Raw genomic sequence first — 22,977 nt, forward strand, 5'->3', positions numbered from 1 at the left:
GTATTTTAGTCCATATCTTGCAGAGGTTTGGCTACATCAATCACCCAGGTAGTATGACAAGAAGACCTGGAGTGGTTTCCATTTTGCAGGATAGGTCTGTACACCCATTCTATCAGTTTGCCACCATTTCCTATGGTACAGAGCTTCTGGCACACCTCTTGTAGGGTTAGTGCTAGGTAGCAGACATGAAATAGGGCATTTAATGATTATTTAAGGTGGTTGTAAGTAAGGAGTTGACCGGGGTGAAGATGGTAGTCTGCCACAAGGGTTTGGAAATTTAGTAGCTCACTGTTCAGAAACAAAGTCCCCAATTTTAAGACACCTGCAACATGCCACTGATGGAGTTGCTCTGAGCACAGCCATCCTGTGCGAGTGGATAGTGCAGGAGCACAGGGTTTCTTCGTGTCAGTGAGTTTACAGGTTCTGGCAAGGCAAGAGAAAGCCATGCATGAGAACCCCAGATGGTGATCCATAGAATGGTCAGTAGGAAACGATGAGCAGTGCATTAAGCCTTCCTTAAACGTCTTTACTGGTAAACCCCATCTCATGCAGGGAGGTGAGCAGAAAGCCAGCGAGCCACCCATTGGACATCTGCAGCTGAATAAAAGCATTCTAAGTCCAGAAGACCTAATCCACCCGCAGTCACAGTTAGCTTTAGAGTGGAAAGAGCTCCTGATGGCGCCGCAGTGACCAAATCAGATGTGTGGCCTGTCTGAAGAAGGTATGAAGGACGAGCAGGACAAGGTTTGCAGAATAATACTATCATTGGGGTAGCACACCATCTTCACTAGTGCCACGTGGCCTCTACAGAAAGCAGAAGAGAAGACCACAAAGCAAACTGGGTTTGGAGGGACCGTTCGCTCTGCCGAGATTTTCATCCTGGAAATCAGTGTAAGAATGGTAGATATTAATCACTAGGTATCAAAAGGTAACTGGTTCCCAGTTCAATCTGAGATCTAATTGTATATAAAGGGGAAATCAGTGCCATATGTTAAAGAAACACTAATTACATTTTAAAATTAGTAAATTTTGTTTGTGCAATTTACATCCCAAATATTTTGAAGATTCTATGTGTACTTGACACGTAGGAATAACCCAGATCTCTAGTTTGGCTTTTGCTCAATTTCAAAACCATATAAAGACATGGACTAAGCGGGCAATTGCCTTGCACAACCTTGCACGGGGTCCGGCCCCTGCTCACTCTTCACAAGCATGAACAGCGAACCATTGCACCAGAAGAGTTTGCCAAGGTGGATGGGTGTTAATTGTTCAACCACTTGACAGCGCCCCTTCTGTTTTGCTCCTGTGTGCAGAGACAACTCCCCAGGTACCCAATACCTTCAAATAGTCTTGGTGGACCCATCTTGTCTGATTGTAGGAATTGTCCCACCTTGTTCTTCTCTTCTTTATTTATCCAGTTGATAGCAACAACCCTTTGAATTACTTGCCGTGGATCTCCCATTTGATCTCGATTTCATCCTCCTCTTTTATTATCTTTGATTGGTAGTCGGGCTCCCATTTCTGAGATAAATGTAGATTCCCAAACATACACTCTAGTGCAGTGAGACTACAGACAAGTTATGGGTACATCACATCCTGTCATTAGATGTGAGACTGTCACCCACACCATCTGCCCTGCCTCGTTAAAAAAAATTAGGTTGAAAGTCCATGGGTGGTTGGAGTGAGTCAGATGTTTGTGTTCAATTTGTTTAAACTAGCATAAGGTTAATTACCTTAATGTTTCCCAAACTGTTTGCCAGGGGTTTTGAAATGTTCAGAAACTAATCAAAATTTTGCTGTTACTTTCTCTTCAGGAAAGATCGGGTAGATTTGGGTAGGGGTGATGGCCTTGCCGTGAAGGGCATTAATTTACTACTGAACAAGGACGTAATGTGACACCTGAATGTAGCACACCAGGAGGCAATCACAAAAGGTCCACAGTAAATAAATAGTGCTATGTTAAAAAAGAATACATAAATGCACTGACAACATAGTGAGGCATGGCCTCTCTTGCGTGTGTCTGTAAAACTGACGTTTGTTCTTGAATTTTTGTCCTGAATTTTGACCCTTTGTCCTGAATTTTTGTCCTGAATTTTGACCCTTTGTCCTGAATTTTTTACAGTCCTGTCCAGAATTTGCCTCAATGCCAGGTGGTCACCCTACTCCTATGTCCAGCGCAGCCTCCTATATGTATGTAGCACCCTGACTCCGCCCCTTTCCAGGGCACACCCAGGGGAGGGTGGGTCCAGCCCCCTGGGGAGGGACTCCTTCCTAGCGCCTAGTGTACCTGGGAGCGGAGTGAAATCTCTTATTCCACACAGAGTGCAGAGGCAGCAGGGTGTGGGCACCGTCCTCACCCATTCCTGCCCCACCCAGAGCTCCGGTGTACACCCGTGCCCAGACCCTGCGGGCGACCGGAAGAGAAGGTCCTCCTCTGCGCAGCGCCAAGAAGTCTTCAGGGGATACAACGAGACACAGCCCACTCCAGGCGCTGTAGAGTCGAGGCAACAAGGTATTTTATTCTAATAGCACTGGGTAGTGCTTCCCTCTCACTTGTGCCGTTTCTAAGCTCTATAAAATATGCACCAGATACAGCGCTCTACAGGGTCGGTTTCACTTTATGAATAGTTCGACGTGTGTTTGATTTTATTTGGAATAACGTACCCTAGGGGGTCCCAGATTTCAGATCATTAAAGGGTGATGCGTTAATACCCTCGGGCTGTGCTCTGCGTCTTGTAGGACAAGACCTGCCGTCCAGTTTAAAGACAAAACGCTTACTTTTTGCACGTGTCCTGCTTGTGGTCACACGTTCGTGTCATCCATTTCACGGAAGAGCATTTTTTTTTTTTTTTCCTTAAGTTAAATATTCGACCAGAGAATTTTACCGGGTGCTGTCTGTAACTTTCAATAGAATTTAAATTGTGTCAAGCATGTATCGCCTTGGTTCGTGTTTTGCACGAATCCTTTTATAGCGCTGTGACGCCCGACGGGGTCGCGCTTTAGAAATCTTCGCGCATCGTTTAATTTGTAGACTTGTGGTTTGGAGTTGATATTTGTGAAACTTTGTTACTCTGTCCCATGGGTGCAGAAGTGAAGGGAGGTGTGTGTGTGTGTGTGTGTGTAGGGGGGGGGGGGTTACGTGAGGGTCGGAGGAGGACGGGGGGAGGTGGTCAGACACCGCTACATCTTGCCCTCCTGCTATGTCCAAGGTCCGCTCCTTCCATCCTAGGTGTGCGCCCACTCCTTTCACCCTGCCTGCACCCCCCTCCCCGGAGCCCCTCTCAGGGCTCCAGTCCGCGGATCCACGAAGGAAGAGGGTTTCACTCACGTGAGACGGGAGCACACGTCAGACACAGCTCGAATGGTAGCTCGGAGGGCTAAGGCACGTGCTGTAATCTGTGCACAATGCAATGTGCACCTTACGGGGGCCAACAGGGCCGATTCATACCTTCATGCTTCCGTGACTAATGCACGAAGGGTTGTGGATTTGGATAACACGGATTCCTGCACTGCACAGAAGAAGCTAACATCATGTCTGCTCGCGCACGGTTTCCAGGAGGGAACATGTAATAATTCCGTTTATTACGAGTATTTAACGAGGAATGCGGTGGACGTGGGGTGGACATAGGTTTGATAAAGTTATCCAGAGCCTAGTAAAGACCCTCATCTGTCAGCATGCAAGAGGGTGTCTGGGAGCTCAGCATGTCTGTATGTCTAGGAGCTCAGCATTACAGGGTGTCTGGGAGCTCCGCCTGCAGCAGGGTGTCTGGGGGCTCAGCATGTCAGGGTGTCTGAGAGCTCAGCATGTCAGGGTGTCTGGGAGCTCAGCATGCAGCAGTGTGTCTAGGAGCTCAGCCTGCAGCAGGGTGTCTGGGAGCTCAGCACACAGCAAGGTGTCTGAGAGCTCAGCATGTCAGGGTGTCTGGGAGCTCAGCATTACAGGGTGTCTGGGAGCTCAGCCTGCAGCAGGGTGTCTGGGGGCTCATCATGTCAGGGTGTCTGAGAGCTCAGCATGTCAGGGTGTCTGGGAGCTCAGCATGCAGCAGTGTGTCTAGGAGCTCAGCCTGCAGCAGGGTGTCTGGGAGCTCAGCACACAGCAAGGTGTCTGAGAGCTCAGCATGTCAGGGTGTCTGGGAGCTCAGCATGCAGCAGTGTGTCTAGGAGCTCAGCCTGCAGCAGGGTGTCTGGGGGCTCAGCATGTCAGGGTGTCTGGGAACTCCGCAGATGTCAGAGTGTCTGGGAGCTCCTCCTGCAGCACGGTGTCTGGGGGCTCAGCATGTCAGGGGGTCTGGGAGCTCAGCATGCAGCAGGGTGTCTGGGAGCTCGGCATGTCAGGGTGTTTGGGAGGTCAGCATGTCAAGGTGTCTGGGAGCTCAGCCTGCAGCAGGGTGTCTGGGAACTCCGCATATCAGGGTGTCTGGGAGCTCAGCATGTTAGGGTGCCTGGGAGCTCACATGAGGGTGCCTAGGAGCTCAGCTTGTCAGGTTGTCTGAGAGCTCAGCATGCAGCAAGGTGTCTAGGAACTCAGCACACCACAGAATGTCTGGGAGCTCAGCATGTCAGGTGGTCTGGGAGCTCAGCATGCAGAAGGGTGTCTGGGAGCTCAGCATGTTAGGGTGTCTGGGAGCTCAGCACGCCACATGGTGTCTGGGAGCTCACCACAACACAGGGTGTCTAGAAGCTCAGCATGCAGCGGGGTGTCTGGAAGCTCAGCAGGCCACATGGTGTCTGGGAGCTCAGCACGTCACACGGTGTCTGGCAGCTAAGCATGTAGGAGTGTGTTTGGGAGCTCAGCAAGTCAGGGGGTCTGGGAGCCTAGCATGCAGCAGGGTGTCTGGGAGCACAGCATGTCCAGGTGTCTGGGAGCTCAAAATGCAGCAGGGTGTATGGGAGCTCAGCATGCAGCAGTGTGTGTGAGAGCTCAGCATGTTAGGGTGTCTGGGAGCTCAGCATGCAGCAGTGTGTCTAGGAGCTCAGCCTGCAGCAGGGTGTCTAGGAGCTCAGCATGCCAGGGTGTGTGGGATCTCATGCATGTCAGGAAGTCTGGGAGCTCAGCTTGTCAGGGTGTCTGGGAGCTCAGCATGCAGCAGGGTGTCTGGGAGCTCGGCATGTCAGGGTGTTTGGGAGGTCAGCATGTCAGGGTGCCTGGGAGCTCACATCAGGGTGCCTAGGAGCTCAGCTTGTCAGGGTGTCTGGGAGCTCAGCACGCTGCAGAATATGTGGGAGCTCAGCATGTCAGGTTGTCTGAGAGCTCAGCATGCAGCAAGGTGTCTAGGAACTCAGCACACCACAGAATGTCTGGGAGCTCAGTATGTCAGGGTGTCTGAGAGCTCAACATGCAGCAGGGTGTCTGGGAGCTCATCATGTCAGGGTGTCTGGGAGCTCAGCATGCAGCAGGGTGTCTGGGGAGCTCAGCATGTCGGGGGGTCTGGGAGCTCAGCATGCAGAAGGGTGTCTGGGAGCTCAGCTTGTCTGGGTGTCTGGGAGCTCAGCATGTCAGGGTGTCTGGGAGCTCAGCATGTCAGGGTGTCTGGGAGCTCAGCATGTCAGGGTGTCTGAGAGCTCCTAGTGTCTGGGAGCTCAGCCTGTGAGAGTTCAGCATGTCAGGGTGTCTGGGAGCTCAGCTTGTCTGGGTGTCTGGGAGCTCAGCATGTCAGGGTGTCTGGGAGCTCAGCATGTCTGTGTGTGTGCAGGAGTTCAGCCGTTTTGGGGGTCTGGGAGCTCAGCATGTCAGGGTGTCTGGGAGCTCAACAGATGTCAGGGTGTCTGGGAGCTCAGCCTGCAGCAGGGTGTCTGGGAGCTCAGCATGCAGCAGAATGTCTGGGAGTTCAGCATGTCAAGGTGTCTGGGAACTCAGCATGTCAGGGTGTCTGGGAACTCAGCATGTCTGGCAGCTCAGCACACAGCGGAGTGTCTGGGAGCTCAGCATGTCAGGGTGTCTGAGAGCTCCTAGTGTCTGGGAGCTCAGCCTGTGAGAGTTCAGCATGTCAGGGGGTCTGGGAGCTCAGCATGCAGAAGGGTGTCTGGGAGCTCAGCATGTCAGGGGGTCTGGGAGCTCAGCATGCAGAAGGGTGTCTGGGAGCTCAGCTTGTCAGGGTGTCTGGGAGCTCAGCTTGTCTGGGTGTCTGGGAGCTCAGCATGTCAGGGTGTCTGGGAGCTCAGCATGTCTGGGTGTCTGGGAGCTCAGCATGTCAGGGGGTCTGGGAGCTCAGCTTGTCTGGGTGTCTGGGAGCTCAGCATGTCAGGGTGTCTGGGAGCTCAGCATGTCAGGGTGTCTGGGAGCTCAGCATGTCTGGGTGTCTGGGAGCTCAGCATGTCAGGGGGTCTGGGAGCTCAGCTTGTCTGGGTGTCTGGGAGCTCAGCTTGTCAGGGTGTCTGGGAGCTCAGCATGTGAGGGTGTCTGGGAGCTCAGCTTGTCTGGGTGTCTGGGAGCTCAGCTTGTCAGGGTGTCTGGGAGCTCAGCATGTGAGGGTGTCTGAGACCTCCCAATCTTAGACACGTTTTCAGAGTGTGACCCTTCAGCTGACTCACAGGAGTGGGTGGGGGCTCGTGGCTGCATCAGGAGAGCTGAAACACGACACAGTTATTCTGAGAATTACCAGTAGTTTATGTATTGCTGCAGGGGCATTAAATGTGCGTTACATCATAGCAATAACCCCACTGTAAACATTTAATAGTCCGCATACATTAGCAGTTTTGCAACGTTTCCTTTGCGAGTCTGGGAAATAAACTGGCCTTTCTGTTCACTGCCCAACCCCAGCCTAGGCTTTCAGAACCTCCCCCAGCAAACAGGGCTGTCAACTCGGGTTAAACCATGCCACCCACAGAGGGGTAGAACCGGAACTCGGGTTAAACCATGCCACCCACAGAGGGGTAGAACCGGAACTCGGGTTAAACCATGCCATACACAGAGAGGTAGAACTGGGGTAAAACCACACCATACACAGAGAGGTAGAACTGGAGTAAACCACACATACACAGAGAGGTAGAACTGGGGTAAACCACACATACACAGAGAGGTAGAACTTGAGTAAACCACACATACACGGAGAGGTAGAACTGGAGTAAACCACACATACACAGAGAGGTAGAACTGGAGTAAACCACACCATACACAGAGAGGTAGAACTTGAGTAAACCACACATACACAGAGAGGTAGAACTGGGGTAAACCACACCATACACAGAGAGGTAGAACTTGAGTAAACCACACATACACAGAGAGGTAGAACTGGAGTAAACCACACATACACAGAGAGGTAGAACTGGAGTAAACCACACATACACAGAGAGGTAGAACTGGAGTAAACCACACCATACACAGAGGGGTAGAACTGGATGAAACTATAGCATACACAGAGGGGTGGAACTGGAGTAAACCACACCATACACAGAGGGGTAGAACTGGAACTCAGGTTAAACCATGCCATACACAGAGGGGTAGAACTGGAACTCAGGTTAAACCATGCCATACACAGAGGGGTAGAACTGGAACTCAGGTTAAACCATGCCATACACAGAGGGGTAGAACCGGAACTCAGGTTAAACCATGCCATACGCAGAGGGGTAGAACCAGAACTCATGTTAAACCATGCCTTGCACAGAGGGGTAGAACCAGAACTCATGTTAAACTCAGGTTAGTGTTCCATGGTTCAGGTCCTTGCTGATGGGTGGGAAGTGTTCCATGGTTCAGGTCCTTGCTGATGGGTGGTTAGTGTTCCATGGTTCAGGTCTTTGCTGATCGGTGGGAAGTGTTCCATTGTTCAGGTCTTTGCTGATGGGTGGGAAGTGTTCCATTGTTCAGGTCTTTGCTGATGGATGGAAAGTGTTCCATGGTTCACGTCTTTGCTGATCGGTGGGAAGTGTTCCATTGTTCAGGTCTTTGCTGATGGGTGGGAAGTGTTCCATTGTTCAGGTCTTTGCTGATGGATGGAAAGTGTTGCGTTGCTCAGGTAGGGGTAATTTTGTGAACGTGTTTGTTGTGTAGATATGATGGAAAGTGCTTGAATGTAAGGACAAAGTGCTTGAATGTTTAGATGTTGATGTTTGCTGGAGCACATATCTGGTGGGGTATTCATTGATTGACTGGAAGGGTTTGGTGTCTGAGGTGTGGGATGATGGCTAGAGCACGTTTGAATGTCCTTTGGTTGGTGTTTGATTATCAGCTGTGGTTGTTTGGTGGATCACATGTCTGCTTGGGTGTTGGTTGATTGATAAGTTTGATCTCTGAGGTATGGGATGATGGATAGAGCATGTCTAAATGTTCTTTGCTTTGCCTTTAATTTATCAGCTGTTGGTTGTTTGGTGGAACACATGTCTGCTTGGGTGTTAATTGATTGATAAGAAGAGTTTGATCTCTGAGGTATGGGATGATGGACAGAGCATGTGTAAATGTTCTTTGTTTTTTCTTTGATTTATCAGCTGTGGTTGTTTGGTGGAACACATGTCTGCTTAGGTGTTGATTGATTGATAAGTTTGATCTCTGAGGTATGGGATGATGGATAGAGCATGTCTAAATGTTCTTTGCTTTGCCTTTGATTTATCAGCTGTTGGTTGTTTGGTGGAACATATGTCTGTTTGGGTATGGGTTGATTGACTGGAAGAGTTTGATCACTGAGGTATGGGATGCCGGATGGAAGGTGTCTGAAGGTCCTTTGGTTGGCTTTTGATTGCTCTGGTGGTGGCCGATATTACGGAAAGTGTTTGATCAGATTTATGAAAATGCCAGATGTTGAGGGTTTTGCTGGTACACTGGTAATTCTTTGCTTATCCTGTTATTAGATTTTGTGTTTGTGTCACTGTTCACCGGTCAGCTGCTCTCATGAAAGTGTTTGGGTTTTGAGGTGTTGGCAGATATAACATGAAATGTGGTTTCTCAGGTATTTGCTCATTTGATAGTATATGTCTGATTACTTGGGAGATGGTTCGTATTATGTAAAACAGTTTGTCTGATGTCAAGAAAATGTTTGATGGCTAAGGGCTCTGTTGATAATGTGAAAAGTCTTTGATTATTCATATGTGGCCTGAAGTATGGACTGGGATTGTTCGATTGGTCAGATACTGATGGATGGAATCATGGTGTTTGATTGGTCGGATACTGATAGATGGAATCATGGTGTTTGATTGGTCGGGTACTGATGGATGGAATGGCAGTGCTTGATTGGTTCGGCACTGATGGATGGAATGGCAGTGCTTGATTGGTTCGGTACTGATGGATGGAATGGCAGTGTTTGTTTGGTCGGGCACTGATGGATGGAATGGCAGTGTTTGATTGGTTCGGTACTGATGGATGGAATGGCAGTGCTTGATTGGTCAGGCACTGATGGATGGAATGGCAGTGTTTGATTGGTTCGGTACTGATGGATGGAATGGCAGTGCTTGATTGGTCAGGCACTGATGGATGGAATGGCAGTGTTTGATTGGTTCGGTACTGATGGATGGAATGGCAGTGCTTGATTGGTCAGGCACTGATGGATGGAATGGCAGTGTTTGATTGGTTCGGTACTGATGGATGGAATGGCAGTGCTTGATTGGTCAGGCACTGATGGATGGAATGGCAGTGTTTGTTTGGTCAGGTACTGATGGATGGAATGGCAGTGTTTGTTTGGGTACTGATGGATGGAATGGCAGTGCTTGATTGGTCAGGCACTGATGGATGAATGGCAGTGTTTGATTGGTTCGGTACTGATGGATGGAATGGCAGTGCTTGATTGGTCAGGCACTGATGGATGGAATGGCAGTGTTTGATTGGTTCGGTACTGATGGATGGAATGGCAGTGCTTGATTGGTCAGGCACTGATGGATGGAATGGCAGTGTTTGTTTGGTCAGGTACTGATGGATGGAATGGCAGTGTTTGTTTGGGTACTGATGGATGGAATGGCAGTGCTTGATTGGTCAGGCACTGATGGATGGAATGGCAGTGTTTGATTGGTCAGGTACTGATGGATGAATTGACAGTGTTTGACTGGCTACTGAAAGAAATATTCAGAACGTCTGGTCAGGTTTTAATGGAAGCAAGAAGAGTGTTTCATTATAAAATGGGAGTGTTTGATTGGTCGGTACAGATTAAAGGAATGGAAGTATTTGTTTGGTCCAAATCTGATGATGAAATGGGGGTGTTTGGATGGGTACATATGGGTAATGTAAGTATTGGGTTGGTTAGGTACTGGTGATGTAATGGGGTGTTTGGTTGGGTATATATGGGTAATGTTAATATTGGGTTGGTTAGGTACTGATGATATAAGGGGTGTTTGGCTCGGTACATATGGGTAATGTAGGTATTGGGTGGGTTAGGTACTTGTGATGTAATGGGGTGTTTGGTTGGGTACATATGGGTAATGCAACTATTGGGTTGGGTAGTTATTAGTGATGTAATGGGGTGTTTGGTTGGGTACATATGGGTAATGTAAGTATTGGGTTGGTTAGTTACCGGTGATGTACTGGGGTGTTTGACTTGTTGGGTACATATGGGTAATGTAAGTATTGGGTTGGTTAGTTATTAGTGATGTAATGGGGTGTTTGGTTGGGTACATATGGGTAATGTAAGTATTGGGTTGGTTAGTTACTGGTGATGGAATAGGGTGTTTGGTTGGGTACATATGGGTAATGTAAGTATTGGGTTGATTAGGTACTGATGATGTAATGGGGTGTTTGGTTGGGTACATATGGGTAATGTTAGTATTGAGTTGGTTAGTTATTAGTGATGGAATGGGGTGTTTGGTTGGGTACATATGGGTAATGTAAGTATTGGGTTGGTTAGTTACCGGTGATGTACTGGGGTGTTTGACTTGTTGGGTACATATGGGTAATGTAAGTATTGGGTTGGTTAGTTATTAGTGATGTAATGGGGTGTTTGGTTGGGTACATATGGGTAATGTAAGTATTGGGTTGGTTAGTTACTGGTGATGGAATAGGGTGTTTGGTTGGGTACATATGGGTAATGTAAGTATTGGGTTGGTTAGTTATTAGTGATGGAATGGGGTGTTTGGTTGGGTACATATGGGTAATGTAAGTATTGGGTTGGTTAGTTACCGGTGATGTACTGGGGTGTTTGACTTGTTGGCTACATATGGGTAATGTAAGTATTGGGTTGGTTAGTTATTAGTGATGTAATGGGGTGTTTGGTTGGGTACATATGGGTAATGTAAGTATTGGGTTGGTTAGTTATTAGTGGTGTAATGGGGTGTTTGGTTGGGTACATATGGGTAATGTAAGTATTGGGTTGGTTAGTTACTGGTGATGGAATAGGGTGTTTGGTTGGGTACATATGGGTAATGTAAGTATTGGGTTAGTTAGTTACTGGTGATGGAATAGGGTGTTTGGTTGGGTACATATGGGTAATGTTAGTATTGAGTTGGTTAGTTATTAGTGATGGAATGGGGTGTTTGGTTGGGTACATATGGGTAATGTAAGTATTGTCTTGATTAGGTACTGATGATGTAATGGGGGTGTTTTGTCAGATACTGGGAGACAGGCTGAGTTTTTCCATCAGGATTAATGTGGCTTATTTAATTTATTTATAGTTTTATTAGTGTTCGAGGCAGGAGGGCTGACAGGGTTCGTCACAGAAGGAGCTCAACTCATGGAACTTAAAAGTGAGCAGATGGTATCTATGGGGCACATCATTCTCAGACAGTATCAAGGTAACAGAACAACATCTGCATTTGGAGACAAAATTATCATTCACAGTGGATCAGACTCAAGTTCAAAATGTAAGACAGAAGTCAAAGGTGTACAAATGGGCATGGGGGGATTTCCACCTGTTCCCTGAGGACAGAAAAATCTGGTATTCTCCTGCACGAGGTTACCAGTGGGGATACCATTGGAGCATTAGGCATCTCTGTTCCTATATGAATGTCTCAAGAGTGCTGTGTGTGTCACAGGTGGAACCGAGTCTGCACTTTTCGTGCTCTTTGCTAGAACGAGTTATGGCCTTGACTTACTAACAGACTCGACGGAAATAGTGGGTGCAAATTGCACAATGACGTTTTGCAACTTGTCTGTAATTTTGAGAAATGACCTATCTAGTATGCTGTTGTAGGAAAGTACCATCTTGCCTGGCATGTTACCCCCATATTTCACTGTATATATGTTGTTTTAGTCTATGTGTCACTGGGACCCTGTCAGGCAGGACCCCAGTGCTCATAAGTATGTGCCCTGTATGTGTTCCCTGTGTGATGCCTAACTGTCTCACTGAGGCTCTGCTAACCAGAACCTCAGTGGTTATGCTCTCTCTGCTTTCCAAATTTGTCACTAACAGGCTAGTGACTAAATGTACCAATTCATATTGGCATACTGGAACACCCTTATAATTCCCTAATATATGGTACTGAGGTACCCAGGGTATTGGGGTTCCAGGAGATCCCTATGGGCTGCAGCATTTCTTTTGACACCCATAGAGAGATCTGACAATTCTTACACAGGCCTGCCAGTGCAGCCTGAGTGAAATAACGTCCACGTTATTTCACAGCCATTTACCACTACACTTAAGTAACTTATAAGTCACCTATATGTCTAACCTTCACCTGGTGAAGGTTGGGTGCAAAGTAACTTAGTGTGTGGGCACCCTGGCACTAGCCAAGGTGCCCCCACATAATTCAGGGCAAATTCCCCGGACTTTGTGAGTGCGGGGACACCATTACAGACGTGCACTATACATAGGTCACTACCTGTGTATAGCGTCACAATGGTAACTCCGAACATGGCCATGTAACATGTCTAAGATCATGGTATTGTGAGACAATTCCATGATCCCCCGGGTCTCTAGCACAGAACCCGGGTACTGCCAAACTGCCTTTCCGGGGTTTCCACTGCAGCTGCTGCTGCTGCCAACCCCTCAGACAGGTTTCTGCCCTCCTGGATTCCAGGCAGCCCTGGCCCAGGAAGGCAGAACAAAGGACTTCCTCTGAGAGAGGGTGTAACACCCTCTCGCTTTGGAAATAGGTGTGAAGGCTGGGGAGGAGTAGCCTCCCCCTGCCTCTGGAAATGCTTTGGTGCCCATATCTGCATAAGCCAGTCCACACCGGTTTAGGGATCCCCCAGCCCTGCTCTGGTGTGAAACTGGACAAAGGAAAGGGGAGTGACCACTCCCCTGACCTGCACCTCCCCTGGGAGGTGCCCAGAGCTCCTCCAGTGTGCCCCTGACCTCTGCCATCTTGGATTCAGAGGTGTTGCTGGCACACTGGACTGCTCTGAGTGGCCAGTGCCAGCAGGTGACGTCAGACACTCCTTCTGATAGGCTCTTACCTCTCTCAGTAGCCAATCCTCCTTCCTAGGTAGCCAAACCTCCTTTTCTGGCTATGTAGGGTCTCTGCTTTGGGGAATTCTTCAGATAACGAATGCAAGAGCTCACCAGAGTTCCTCTGCATCTCCCTCTTCACCTTCTGCCAAAGGATCAACCACTGACTGCTCAGGACTCCTGCAAAACCGCAACAAAGTAGCAAGACGACTACTAGCAACCTTGTATTGCTTCATCCTGCTGGCTTTCTCAACTGTTTCCAGGTGGTGCATGCTCTGGGGGTAGCCTGCCTCCTCTCTGCACCAGGAGCTCTGAAGAAATCTCCTGTGGGTCGAAGGAATCTTCCCCCTGAAACCGCAGGCAACAAAAGACTGCATTACCCATCCTCTGGGTCCCCTCTCAGCACGACGAGCATGGTCCCTGGAACTCAGCAACTCTGTCCAAGTGACTCCCACAGTCCAGTGACTCTTCAGTCCAAGTTTGGTGGAGGTAAGTCCTTGCCTCCCCACGCTAGACTGCATTGCTGGGTACCGCATGATTTGCAGCTGCTCCAGCTCCTGTGCACTCTTCCAGGATTTCCTTTGTGCACAGCCAAGCCTGGGTCCCCGACACTCTAACCTGCAGTGCACAACCTCCTGAGTCGTCCTCTGGCGTCGTGGGACTCCCTTTTGTGACTTCGCGTGGACTCCGGTTCACTTTTCTTCTAAGTACCTGTTCAGGTACTTCTGCGGGTGCTGCCTGCTTCTGTGAGGGCTCGCTGACTTGCTGGGCGACATCCTGGTCCCTCCTGGGCCACAGCAGCACCCAAAAACCCTAACTGCGAACCTTGCAGCTAGCAAGGCTTGTTTGCGGTCTTTCTGTATGGGAACACCTCTGCAAGCTTCTTCACTACGTGGGACATCCATCCTCCAAAGGGGAAGTTCCTAGTCCTCTTAGGTCTTGCAAAACACCAAGCTTCTTCCTTCAGGTGGCAGCTTCCTTGCACCCTCAGCTGGCATTTCTTGAGCTCCTGCCCACTCTCGACACTGTCGTGACTCTTGGACTTGGTCCCCTTGTCTTACAGGTACTCAGGTCCGGAAATCTACTGTTGTTGCATTGCTGGTGTTGGTTTTCCTTGCAGAATCCCCCTATCACGACTTCTGTGCTCTCTGGGGGTTGTAGGTGCAGTTTACACCTACCTTACAGGGTCTTGGGGTGGGCTATTTTTCTAACCCTCACTGTTTTCTTACAGTCCCAGCGACCCTCTGCAAGCTCACATAGGTTTGGGGTCCATTTGTGGTTCGCATTCCACTTTTGGAGTATATGGTTTGTGTTGCCCCTATACCTATGTGCTCCTATTGCAATCTATTGTGACTGTACATTGCTTGCATTACTTCCTTTTGCTATTACTTGCATAATTTTGGTTTGTGTACATATATCTTGTGTATATTTTTCATCCTCATACTGAGGGTACTCACTGAGATACTTTTGGCATATTGTCATAACAATAAAGTACCTTTATTTTTAGTAACTCTGTGTACTGTATTTTCTTATGATATTGTGCATATGACACCAGTGGTATAGTAGGAGCTTTGCATGTCTCCTAGTTCAGCCTAAGCTGCTCTGCTATAGCTACCTTCTATCAGCCTAAGCTGCTAGAAACACCTCTTCTACACTAATAAGGGATAACTGGACCTGGCACAAGGTGTAAGTACCTCTGGTACCCACTACAAGCCAGGCCAGCCTCCTACAGCTGTGGTGCATATGACCCTGGCACCGGGCACTGCAGAATGTCCCACCTCGTCGGTTTTAAATAGGCATGTAGCCACTGGTGACCCTCTGCTATCGTTCCACGTTACTGCACTCGATTCTGCACCACTACACTTCTCACCACCCCATGCCACTGCACTCTACTCTATGCCAGTGCACTCTTCACCATTTGTCTCTACACCACTGCACTCTTCACCACTGCACTGTACACTACTCTAGGCCAAACCAATCTGCTCTGCACAACTCCACTCTATGCCACTGTACTGTGTGTCACTCTTAAACACTGCACTCTATGCCACTTTACTCTGTGCCATTCAACTCTACTCTTTACCACTGCCTTCTGCACCACTCAACTCTATGCTACTCCTCTCTGCACCCCTCTGTGCTGCTGCACTCTGCACAACTCTACTCTGTGCCACTGCACTCTGTGCTACTCCACTCTGCCACTCCACTCTACACCACTCTGTGCCACTGCACTCTGTGCCACTGCACTCTGTGCCACTGCACTTTGCGCCACTGCACTTTGCGCCACTCTACTCTGTGCCGTTGCACTCTCCGCCAGTCTACTCTGTGCCGCTGCACTCTGCACCATTCTGTGCCGCTGCACTCTACACCGCTCTACTCTGTGCCACTGCACTCTGCACTACTCTACTCTGTGCTACTGCACTCTACACTACTCTGTGCCGCTGCACTCTGCCCTACTCTGTGCCGCTGCACTCTGCACTACTCTACTCTGTGCCGCTGCACTCTGCACCACTCTGTGCGCTGCACTCTGCACTACTCTACTCTGTGCCGCTGCACTCTGCACCACTCTGTGCCGCTGCACTCTGCACTACTCTACTCTGTGCCGCTGCACTCTGCACCACTCTGTGCCACTGCACTTTGCACTATTCTGTGCTGCTGCACTCTGCACTACTCTACTCTGTGCCACTGCCCTCTATGCCACTCCACTCTGCACCACTCTGTGCCAATGCACTCTGCACTACTCTACTCTGTGGCACTCCTCTCTGCACCACTCTGTGCCGCTGCTCTCTGCACTACTCTACTCTGTGGCACTTCACTCTGTACTACTGTACTCTGTGCCACTCCACTCTGTGCCACTGCACTCTGTGCCACTCTACTCTGTGCCACTGCACTCTGCACTACTCTGTTCCATTGCACTCTGCCTTACTCTGTGCTGCTGCACTCTGCACTACTCTGTGCCACTGCACTCTGCACAACTCTACTCTGTGCCACTCCACTCTGTGCCACTGCACTCTGTGCCACTGTACTCTGTGCCACTGCACTCTGCACTACTGTGTGCCACTGCACTCTGCACGACTCTACTCTGTGCCACTCCACTGTGCACCACTCTACTCTGTGCCACTGCACTCAGACCGCTCCACTCTACACCACTCTGTGCTGCTGCACTCTGCACGACTCTACTCTGTGCCACTGCACTCTACACCACTCTGTGCCACTGCACTCTGTGCCACTGCACTCTGTGCCACTCTGCGCCACTCTAATCTGTGCTGCTGCACTCTACACCACTCTACTCTGTGCAACTGCACTCTGTGCCACTCCACTCTACACAGCTCTGTACTACTGCACTCTGCACCACTCTACTCTGTGCCACTGCAGTCTGCACCACTCTGTGCCACTGCACTCTGCACTACTTTACTCTATGCCACTGCACTCTGTGCCACTCCAGTCTACACTACTCTGTGCCGCTGCACTCTGCACTATTCTACTCTGTACCGCTGCACTCTACGCCACTCCACTCTGTGCCACCCCACTCTACACCACACTGTGCTACTGCACTCTGCACTACTCTACTCTGTGCCGCTGCACTCTGCACAACACTGTGCCACTTCACTCTGCACCACTGTACGCCACTGCACTCTGCACCACTCTACTCTGTGCCGCTGCACTCTGCGCCACTCCACTCTGCACTACTCTACTCTGTGCTGCTGCACTCTGCACTACTTTACTCTGTGCCACTGCACTCTGTGCCATTCCAGATTTTGCCACTCCACTCTACACTACTCTGTGCCGCTGCACTCTGCACTACTTGTAGGAAAGTACCATCTTGCCTGGCATGTTACCCCCATTTTTCACTGTATATATGTTGTTTTAGTTGTATGTGTCACTGGGACCCTGGTAACCCAGGGCCCCAGTGCTCATAAGTGTGCCTGAATGTGTTACCTGTGTAGTGACTAACTGTCTCACTGAGGCTCTGCTAATCAGAACCTCAGTGGTTATGCTCTCTCATTTCTTTCCAAATTGTCACTAACAGGCTAGTGACCATTTTTACCAATTTACATTGGCTTACTGGAACACCCTTATAATTCCCTAGTATATGGTACTGAGGTACCCAGGGTATTGGGGTTCCAAGAGATCCCTATGGGCTGCAGCATTTCTTTTGCCACCCATAGGGAGCTCTGACAATTCTTACACAGGCCTGCCACTGCAGCCTGAGTGAAATAACGTCCACGTTATTTCACAGCCATTTTACACTGCACTTAAGTAACTTATAAGTCACCTATATGTCTAACCTTTACCTGGTAAAGGTTGGGTGCAAAGTTACTTAGTGTGAGGGCACCCTGGCACTAGCCAAGGTGCCCCCACATTGTTCAGAGCCAATTCCCTGAACTTTGTGAGTGCGGGGACACCATTACACGCGTGCACTACATATAGGTCACTACCTATATGTAGCTTCACAATGGTAACTCCGAATATGGCCATGTAACATGTCTATGATCATGGAATTGCCCCCTCTATGCCATCCTGGCATAGTTGGCACAATCCCATGATCCCAGTGGTCCGTAGCACAGACCCTGGTACTGCCAAACTGCCCTTCCTGGGGTTTCACTGCAGCTGCTGCTGCTGCCAACCCCTCAGACAGGCAGCTGCCCTCCTGGGGTCCAGCCAAGCCTGGCCCAGGATGGCAGAACAAAGAACTTCCTCTGAGAGAGGGTGTGACACCCTCTCCCTTTGGAAAATGGTGTGAAGGCAGGGGAGGAGTAGCCTCCCCCAGCCTCTGGAAATGCTTTCTTGGGCACAGATGTGCCCAATTCTGCATAAGCCAGTCTACACCGGTTCAGGGACCCCTTAGCCCCTGCTCTGGCGTGAAACTGGACAAAGGAAAGGGGAGTGACCACTCCCCTGACCTGCACCTCCCCTGGGAGGTGTCCAGAGCTCCTCCAGTGTGCTCCAGACCTCTGCCATCTTGGAAACAGAGGTGCTGCTGGCACACTGGACTGCTCTGAGTGGCCAGTGCCACCAGGTGACGTCAGAGACTCCTTGTGATAGGCTCCTTCAGGTGTTGCTACCCTATCCTCTCTCCTAGGTAGCCAAACCCTCTTTTCTGGCTATTTAGGGTCTCTGTCTCTGGGGAAACTTCAGATAACGAATGCAAGAGCTCATCCGAGTTCCTCTGCATCTCCCTCTTCACCTTCTGATAAGGAATCGACTGCTGACCGCGCTGGAAGCCTGCAAACCTGCAACATAGTAGCAAAGACGACTACTGCAACTCTGTAACGCTGATCCTGCCGCCTTCTCGACTGTTTTCCTGCTTGTGCATGCTGTGGGGGTAGCCTGCCTCCTCTCTGCACCAGAAGCTCCGAAGAAATCTCCCGTGGGTCGACGGAATCTTCCCCCTGCAACCGCAGGCACCAAAAAGCTGCATTACCGGTCCCTTGGGTCTCCTCTCAGCACGACGAGCGAGGTCCCTCGAATCCAGCGACTCTGTCCAAGTGACCCCCACAGTCCAGTGACTCTTCAGCCCAAGTTTGGTGGAGGTAAGTCCTTGCCTCACCTCGCTGGGCTGCATTGCTGGGAACCGCGACTTTGCAGCTACTCCGGCCCCTGTGCACTTCCGGCGGAAATCCTTCGTGCACAGCCAAGCCTGGGTCCACGGCCCTCTAACCTGCATTGCACGACTTTCTAAGTTGGTCTCCGGCGACGTGGGACTCCTTTGTGCAACTTCGGCGAGCACCGTTTCACGCATCCTCGTAGTGCCTGTTTCTGGCACTTCTCCGGGTGCTACCTGCTTCAGTGAGGGCTCTTTGTCTTGCTCGATGCCCCCTCTCTCTTCAGGTCCAATTTGCGACCTCCTGGTCCCTTCTGGGCCCCGGCAGCGTCCAAAAACGCTAAACGCACAATTTGCGGCTAGTAAGGCTTGTTGGCATCCTTTCAGCGGGAAAACACTTCTGCACGACTCTCCAAGGCAAGAGGGATCCGTTCACCAAAGGGGAAGTCTCTAGCCCTTTTTGTTCCTGCAGAAACCTCAGCTTCTTCTGTCCAGTCGAAGCTTCTTTGCACCCGCAGCTGGCATTTCCTGGGCATCTGCCCATCTCCGACTTGCTTGTGACTTTTGGACTTGGTCCCCTTGTTCCACAGGTACCCTAGATTGGAAATCCACAGTTGTTGCATTGCTGGTTTGTGTCTTTCCTGCATTATTCCTCTAACACGACTCTTTTGTCCTTGGGGGAACTTTAGTGCACTTTGCACTCACTTTTCAGGGTCTTGGGGAGAGTTATTTTTCTAACTCTCACTATTTTCTAATAGTCCCAGCGACCCTCTACAAGGTCACATAGGTTTGGGGTCCATTCGTGGTTCGCATTCCACTTTTGGAGTATATGGTTTGTGTTGCCCCATCCCTATGTTTCCCCATTGCATCCTATTGTAACTATACATTGTTTGCACTGTTTTCTAAGACTATACTGCATATTTTTGCTATTGTGTATATATATCTTGTGTATATTTCCTATCCTCTCACTGAGGGTACACTCTAAGATACTTTGGCATATTGTCATAAAAATAAAGTACCTTTATTTTTAGTATAACTGTGTATTGTGTTTTCTTATGATATTGTGCATATGACACTAAGTGGTACTGTAGTAGCTTCACACGTCTCCTAGTTGAGCCTAAGCTGCTCTGCTAAGCTACCATTATCTATCAGCCTAAGCTGCTAGACACCCTATACACTAATAAGGGATAACTGGGCCTGGTGCAAGGTGCAAGTACCCCTTGGTACTCACTACAAGCCAGTCCAGCCTCCTACACTACTCTACTCTGTGCTGCTGCACTCCGCGCCACTCCACTGTGTGCCACTCCACTCTACACCACACTGTGCTACTGCACTCTGCACTACTCTACTCTGTGTCGCTGCACTCTACGCTACTCTGCCCTGTGCCACTGCACTCTGCACTACTCTCTGTCACTGCACACTGCACTACTCTACTCTGTGCCACTCCACTCTGCGCCACTCCACTCTGCGCCACTCCACTCTGTGCCACTGCACTCTGCACTACTCTACTCTTCTGTGCCACTCCACTCTGTGCCACTCCACTCTACACTACTCTGTGCCGCCACACTCTGCACCACTCTACTCTGTGCCACTCCACTCTACACCACTCCACTCTGTGCCACTGCACTCTACACCACTCCACTCTGTGCCACTGCACTCTGCACCACTGTAATCTGTGCCACTCCGTGCCGCTGCACTCTGCACTACTCTGCCCTGTGCCACTGCACTCAGCACTACTCTGTGCCACTGCACTCTGCACTACTCAACTCTGTTCCACTCCACTCGGTGCCACTGCACTCTTTGCCACTCCACTCTACACCACTCTGTGCTACTGCACTCTGCACCACTCTGTACTACTGCACTCTGCCCCACTCTACTCTGTGCCACTCCACTCTGTGCCGCTGCACTCTGCACTACTCTGCCCTGTGCCACTGCAGTCTGCACTACTCTGTGCTACTGCACTCTGCACTACTCTACTCTGTGCCCCTGCACTCTGCGCCACTCCACTCTGTGCCACCCCACTCTGCACTACTCCACTCTGTGCCACTGCACTCTGTGCCACTCCACTCTGTGCCACTCCACTCTACACTACTCTGTGCCGCTGCACTCTGCACCACTCTACTCTGTGCCACTGCACTCTCTGCCACTGTACTTTGTGCCACTCCACTCTGTGCCACTCCACTCTACACCACTCTGTGCTACTGTAGTCTGCATGACTCTACTCTGTGCAACTGCACTCTGCACCACTCTGTGCCACTGCACTCTGCACCACTGTACTTTGTGCCACTCCACTATGTGCCACTCCACTCTATACCACTCTGTGTTACTGCAGTCTGCATGACTCTACTCTGTGCAACTGGACTCTACACCACTCTGTGCCACTGCACTCTGCACCACTCTACTCTGTGCCACTGCACTCTGTGCCACTCCACTCTGTGCCAGTCCCCTCGACACTACTCTGTGCCGCTGCACTCTGCACCACTCTACTCTGTGCCGCTGCACTCTGCACCACTCTACTCTGTGCTGCTGCCCTCTGCACCACTCTGTGCCACTGCACTCTGCACCACTCTACTCTGTGCCACTGCACTCTGCGCCACTCCACTCTGTGCCACTGCACTCTGCGCCACTGTAGTTTGTGACACTCCACTCTGTGCCACTCCACTCTACACCACTCTATGCTACTGCATTCTGCACGACTCTACTCTGTGCAACTGCACTCTACACCACTCTGTGGCACTGCACTCTGCACAACTCTACTCTGTGCCACTCCACTCTGTGCCGCTGCACTCTGTGCCAGTCCACTCGACACTACTCTGTGCCGCTGCACTCTGCACCACTCTACTCTGTGCCGCTGCACTCTGCACCACTCTACTCTGTGCTGCTGCCCTCTGCACCACTCTGTGCCACTGCACTCTGCACCACTCTACTCTGTGCCACTGCACTCTGCGCCACTCCACTCTGTGCCACTCCACTGTGTGCCACTGCACTCTGCGCCACTGTAGTTTGTGACACTCCACTCTGTGCCACTCCACTCTACACCACTCTATGCTACTGCATTCTGCACGACTCTACTCTGTGCAACTGCACTCTACACCACTCTGTGGCACTGCACTCTGCACGACTCTACTCTGTGCCACTCCACTCTGTGCCGCTGCACTCTGCACTACTCTGCCCTGTGCTACTGCAGTCTGCACTACTCTGTGCTACTGCACTCTGCACTACTCTATTCTGTGCCGCTGCACTCTGCGCCACTCCACTCTGTGCCACCCCACTCTACACCACACTGTGCTACTGCACTCTGCACTACTCTACTCTGTGCCGCTGCACTCTGTACAACACTGTGCCACTTCACTCTGCAGCACTGTACGCCACTGCACTCTGCACCACTCTACTCTGTGCCGCTGCACTCTGCACAACACTGTGCCACTTCACTCTGCACCACTGTACGCCACTGCACTCTGCACCACTCTACTCTGTGCCGCTGCACTCTGCGCCACTCCACTCTGCACTACTCTACTCTGTGCCGCTGCACTCTGCACTACTTTACTCTGTGCCACTGCACTCTGTGCCACTCCAGATTGTGCCACTCCACTCTACACTACTCTGTGCCGCTGCACTCTGCACTACTCTACTCTGTGCCGTTGCACTCTGCGCCACTCCACTGTGTGCCACTCCACTCTACACCACACTGTTCTACTGCACTCTGCACTACTCTACTGTGTGTCGCTGCACTCTACATTACTCTGCCCTGTGCCACTGCACTCTGCACTATTCTGTGCCACTGCACTACTCTACTCTGTGCCACTCCACTCTGTGCCACTCCACTCTGTGCTACTGCACTCTCCGCCACTCCACTCTGTGCCACTGCACTCTGCACTACTCTACTCGTCTGTGCCACTCCACTCTGTGCCACTCCACTATACACTACTCTGTGCCGCCACACTCTGCACCACTCTACTCTGTGCCACTCCACTCTACACCACTCCACTCTGTGCCACTGCACTCTGCACCACTGTACTCTGTGCCACTCCACTCTGTGCCACTCCACTCTACACCACTCTGTGCCACTGCACTCTTTGCCACTCCACTCTACACCATTCTGTGCTACTGCACTCTGCACCTCTCTGAACTACTGCACTCTGCCCCACTCTACTCTGTGCCACTCCACTCTGTGCCACTGCACTCTGCACTACTCTGCCC

General features: G+C 50.5%; 1 protein-coding gene across 1 annotated transcript in view; it reads left to right on the forward strand.

Annotated features, from left to right (window-relative positions):
* Positions 1 to 2,300: 2,300 nt before the first annotated feature.
* LOC138248933 (cystathionine beta-synthase-like) overlaps positions 2,301 to 22,977 on the forward strand; it is a 151,501-nt gene continuing 130,824 nt past the window's right edge. Inside the window, exon 1 of the mRNA XM_069202963.1 lies at positions 2,301 to 2,512. The gene's annotated coding sequence lies outside the window, so the exon portion shown is untranslated. The remainder of the gene's footprint in view (positions 2,513 to 22,977) is intronic.

Source organism: Pleurodeles waltl, chromosome 8, assembly GCF_031143425.1.
Source record: "Pleurodeles waltl isolate 20211129_DDA chromosome 8, aPleWal1.hap1.20221129, whole genome shotgun sequence".
NCBI lineage: Eukaryota > Metazoa > Chordata > Amphibia > Caudata > Salamandridae > Pleurodeles > Pleurodeles waltl.